Raw genomic sequence first — 5,747 nt, forward strand, 5'->3', positions numbered from 1 at the left:
GTGGGGTGGCCGGCCACCATGGTGGGGAGTCCACTTGGGACTCCTCCTCCCTTAGGCTGGCCGGCCAAGGTGGGGGGAGTCCCTCCTTCCATCCCGATTTCTTCCGGACTCTTCTAGAACCTTCTAGAACCTTCTTGGAAAAATACCGGATCATTTTCAAACCTAGAAAATGACTTCCTATATATGAATCTTATTCTCCGGACCATTCCGAAACTCCTCGTGATGTCCTGGATCCCATCCGAGACTCCGAACAAAACTTCGAACTCCATTCCATATTCCATATCTACTTAAACGACATCAAACCTTAAGTGTGTCACCCTACGGTTCGCGAACTATGTAGACATGGTTGAGACTTCTCTCCGACCAATAACCAACAGCGGGATCTGGAGATCCATAATGGCTCCCACATATTTAACGATGACTTAGTGATCGAATGAACCATTCACATACGATACCAATTCCCTTTTTCACGCGATATTTTACTTGTCCGAGGTTTGATCATCGGTATCACTCTATACTTGTTCAACCTCGTCTCCTGACAAGTACTCTTTACTCGTACCGTGGTATGTGGTCTCTTATGAACTTATTCATATGCTTGCAAGACATTAGACGACATTCCACCGAGAGGGCCCAGAGTATATCTATCCGTCATCGGGATGGACAAATCCCACTGTTGATCCATATGCCTCAACTCATACTTTCCGGATACTTAATCCCACCTTTATAACCACTCATTTACGCAGTGGCGTTTGATGTAATCAAAGTACCTTTCCGGTATAAGTGATTTACATGATCTCATGGTCGAAAGGACTAGGTAACTATGTATCGAAAGCTTATAGCAAATAACTTAATGACGAGATCTTATGCTACGCTTAATTGGGTGTGTCCATTACATCATTCATATAATGACATAACCTTGTTATTAATAACATCCAATGTTCATGATCACGAAACCATGATCATCTATTAATCAACAAGCTAGTTATACAAGAGGCTTACTAGGGACTCCTTGTTGTTCACATAACACACATGTATCAATGTTTCGGTTAATACAATTATAGCATGGTATGTAAACATTATCATAAACACAAAGATATATTATAATAACCATTTTATTAGGCGCAGGTGGACACGCAGCGTTGCCGCTGCCTTAGCCGTCCCCGGCAGCACCATCTTCCTCGAACCACCGACAGATGGTGCCATCTGGAAGGAGGGCGACGCCTGGCTACTGCTGGTGAGTACTACTGGAAGGAGGCTGATGGATGGTCGACGGCAGTGCTGGTGCTTCAAAGGTACGTGCTCTGCATCTTATTTGTTGTCTTTGCTAAACTGAACATTTGTGCGTTGCAATAGAATTTTGGTTCATGGACTTGTTTGCAGAATTCGTGTTTAGAACTCAGCAAAATGTGGTAGTTTTTGCCCCTAAAACATAAAGTGGTAGAGCAAAACTATGGCAGCTTGTACATTACACTGGTGAAACCGGATCCACGCCCTTTGCGAAGGGACCGGCACGGGGCTATCGACGCTTCTATTAGGTTCGAAAAAGCGCTGGCGCTATTTGAGGTGCGCCGGTGTGAGCCCATTGTCGGTCCCCAAAACTCTATCGGGACCGCTATGGGACGCGTCGGCGGTGGAGATGCTCTAATATGTACTCCCTCCGACCCGAATTACTGTTCGCGGTGGTAATTTTACAAAACACCCCCCGTAGTTTTTCACCTGAAGTCACACATCCTCCCCCAATCTCTCCCCCGTCTCCCGCACGCTCGGCTCTTCCCGGACGGCGCCGCCTGCTCTGTCCCCCCTATGGACCGCGCCGCGTGCTCCACCCCTCCCTCACCGACGTTCTTCCTTCCTCCTCGTCTCCTCGCCTTCCTTCCACCAAACAGAACCCAACGAGGAGGTAGATCGACGGAGAAAGGGTCCCTTTTTCCCCCAAGATTCTGACTTTGCCGCGCCCGTCGGCAGCGGCGGCGGATACGGGTCGCTGATGACAAAGTTCTCCGTCGTGGTCTCCTCGCAAGTGGATTCCTTCGCGGCCGAGCCGTTCAAGGGCAACCCCGCCGCGGTATGCCTCCTCGAAGAGGAGGGCGCCGCAACCGCCGCGAACGAGCGGTGGTTGCTGTCCGTGGCCGCCAAGTTCAACCTCTCGGAGACCGCCTTCCTCGTCCCCGACTCCTCCCAGTGACAGACTGATATTATTTCGGCTTGGTCGTGGCTTGGTGGTCGACGAGGAAGAGGCAGCGGAGGGCGAACCCCGTGGCCGCTGCTAGCCTCTGTCACCTTGCTCCAGACCTCCCTTGGCCCCACGGAGGAGCTCAGGAGCTTTGGAGCTCTGGCGGCGTCGCCGATGAGGAAGAGACGAAGGGGACAAAGGAGGCAAGCACGAGCGGAACGCCGGCGATGAGATGCGTGGGAGTGCAGCGGCGAGATGCGTGGGAGGCCGGCGGCGAGAGTCGCGGGAGGGAAGCGGGAAGCCGGAGGCGCGGGAGGGCAGCACGAGGACGCCGGCGCGAAACGCGGGAGGCCGGCGGTCCACCGGCGCGAGCGCGGGAGTCTGGCCGGCAGCTAGCTGCGAGCGAGCGATTGGGGGCTGGAACCCATCTGTTTGTAAATACGAAGGGTGTAAGTGGAAAAAACGGTTTGTACTACCGTTCGCCAACTTTTTCGGGTCGGAGGGAGTATATCTATTACTACCTCCATTTTAAGGAATAAGGCGTCCTCTTTTTATGTGCTTCTTGTTTAACCAAAAAAATACTTTAAATATATAAAAATTGTTTGTATGAAATTAGCATCATTAGAAAGTGCTTTTCAGTATGAATCCAACGATGCTAATTACATATAATAAAATTAAAATTTTATTGCTCAATTTTTATGATCAAAATTCGTCTTTCCTTAAAACGGAGCTAGTATGGCACATGCATATGTGCCTGTACCAAAGTGCCTAAAAACGTTACCGTGGCCTAGTGCTTTTCGTAGCTACTTGTACAGACTTTGCACGGGACAGCCGTTAATAGAGGATCCGGGTATGGCAAATAACGAATTATCAATCAACGGCAATGAAATCGCAGCTAGCAAATCATGTGTTACTACCGGTTGATCTCATCACAACGAAAGTAATAAACCCATTTCCTTAATCACCGAAATTTTCGAAACGGTAGCAATCTACGGATCTCGAGATTATAAATAGTATGGCAATGCCAATGCAAGACGTACAATCACAATTCTAGAGTCTAGACAGACAAACGCACGTTGAGATCGATCTAACCTCTGAGCGGAGAAGACATCTAGAGCGAAAAGATCATGGCCCGTAGTCTTACCGCTGCCTTAGTGGCTCTTGTTGTCACAGCTTCGCTCGTCGCCTCCGCGAGTAAGTTTTCACAACTATTTTTGTTCAAGTTGCTCGTCTGAATGTTTTTGTTGTCCCATCCCACCTGGGGTTTTCTCGATTCATCTTCACATCTTTGCGTTGGAGTACACCCGATTTAGTAGCGCTGTTGTTTAATTTTGTTGCAGTGTCGGAGACGCCAGAGTGCTGCAAGGACTACCACAAGTGGGGCAATGAGTCAGAGAAGACCTGCGACGACGAAGAGCAGAGCGACAATGACTGCAACGCCTGGTGCATGCAGTCGTCCTGTAGCAGGGACGGCAAAGACGGCTTTTGCAAAAAGATTGGCAAGCTGCACTACTGCCACTGCAAATGTTGATCGGGCCATCCGATACTGTGCTCTCTATTTTTTAGTTTTTCAGTTTTGCTTAAGCTTGGATCTTAATAATATTGGTTGAATAGATGTGCCTTGCTGCCCTTGCACGGACTTTCAATTTAAGTTTCTTATGTAGAGAGGATATGACCAAGACAAATGTTTAGTGTTGGCCCGCAGCCGCGACGCCATGCACGACGGCGAGGCTTTCTTCTTTCGAACGCCGTCTTCTTTCTTTTTCTGCTGCTTGTAGCTCTTAGAGCAACTCTAGCACAAACCTCAAATCGTAAACCCCGAATATGCGTTTGCAGGCTGAAAAAAAGGTGATTTGGAGGCTGAAAAAATCCTCCACATACATACTAGAGCCCGCAAAAGAGAACCGTAAAATAGTATATTCGGGTGTCTTTCAATAAAAGGCCCACATCTAAAAAAAAATCTAAACGTCTTCTTCCTCCTACAGCCGTGCTGTCTGCTTGCCTCCGTTGCGCCCTCCGGCCACCGGCGCCCGCGCCCTGCGCCCTCCGCGCGCCGCCTGGCCCCTGCCCTAACACGAGCTCCGCCATGACCCTGCCCCAATTCGCGAGCTCCGCCATGCCATGCTCCTCCACCGGCAGCCAATTCGCGAGCTCCGCCATGCCATGCTCCTCCATCGGCAGCCAATTCGCGAGCTCCGCCATGCCATGCTCCTCCATCTGCGGCCAATTCCATCCCACCTCGTCTAATTTTGCCGATCTCTGGCCGGATTACTTGGGAGTTTCGCCGGAATAAATTTGCCGGACTCCAGCGAGTCTATCGGCGCCCGACGGAATGTGTCGGCGCAAGGTGATTTTTTCAATCTACAACGTGTTGACCGTATCCAGGTTGGCCTGCAAAAACGTTTTCGAAACTCCAAATATAGAAATCACGAGCTCGTATGCAGGTTGGCCTGCAAAAAAGTTTACGGATTTGACTATTTTAAGATGTCCGATCTAGCAAAAAACATACAAACTCTTAAAACTTATTTGCAAATTTACGGGTTTAACCAATTTACAATATCTACTAGAATTGCTCTTATTGGCCTTCCTGTTACCGTTGCCATCTTCTGCATCGGCGCCCATAGCCGTCACTCGATTTGATAGCACGTGTTGTTTGGTCTGCGTGGTGCACATACCTGGTATAGTCGTCCTACTCAACGGATCCGAAATCAAAGTCTACATTAGTTGAATGCTCGTGTGTTGCTACGGTCTAATAAAGTTGTCATCATCATCTCACATATCCTTGCTCCCGATGAATATCACGTTAGACTTTTGAAATTTCTTTCCTCTCCACACATTTAAAATAATGCACATGAAAATCGCATACTCATGCTTGTTTAGGTTTTTCTGATTGCGGCCTCAATTTGTGTCACTTATGTTTAAATATATCAATGAAATATAGGACTTTTACTTGTGAATATATATAGGGTGCTCTTGTTCACCTATAACTTTCCACATTCTTTTATAACAGATAATTTGTTCGGTAAAAATGCAAGAGACGGGAAAATCCATGTATGAACCGAATTTCATGGAAATCCATGAATAAAAAGAATTCTGACGGTATAAGTGTACATGTTGAGCGACCAGAATAAATAATAAATTTTCAGGGCACGCCAAAGATTAAAGTCGTTGCTGCTATAAGATATATATGCTACCATACAGGGCTAACAGAGAGAAACCTTGTCAAGGTGCACATGCTAAGCTAGGTGATGAAATATCATGTTTTTTTTTGCTGCCGACTCTCAAGTATTGTGATGAAAATGCAAAGGTTTAAAACTTGACTTTTTCATGATGAGATCAAAAATGGGGAGTGATGTTTTGGCACCCGGGAGCATATGCTCCCGGTTTTAAAACTTTGTTTTAAATACATTTTTTAAATGTTGAAAAATTTGCACACAAAATTTAGTGGGTACATCTCAAAATTCTACACATTCATAAAATGGTTCCACATAAAACCGATATTTTGAGTGTCATCTGCAAAAAAGACAAATTTCACCGTAGAAAAAGGTTGTGCACGAGACGTTTTGTTTGTCTT

The 5,747-nt window shown here is 47.1% G+C and overlaps 1 long non-coding RNA gene across 1 annotated transcript; it reads left to right on the plus strand.

The window, feature by feature from the left end:
• Positions 1-3,224: 3,224 nt before the first annotated feature.
• On the plus strand, positions 3,225-3,808 carry LOC127323456 (uncharacterized). The gene is made up of 2 exons (XR_011750991.1): positions 3,225-3,367; positions 3,514-3,808. It is a non-coding gene; the product is annotated as an uncharacterized lncRNA (long non-coding RNA).
• Positions 3,809-5,747: the final 1,939 nt, after the last annotated feature.

This window comes from Lolium perenne, chromosome 2, assembly GCF_019359855.2.
Source record: "Lolium perenne isolate Kyuss_39 chromosome 2, Kyuss_2.0, whole genome shotgun sequence".
In the NCBI taxonomy this organism is placed as follows: domain Eukaryota; kingdom Viridiplantae; phylum Streptophyta; class Magnoliopsida; order Poales; family Poaceae; genus Lolium; species Lolium perenne.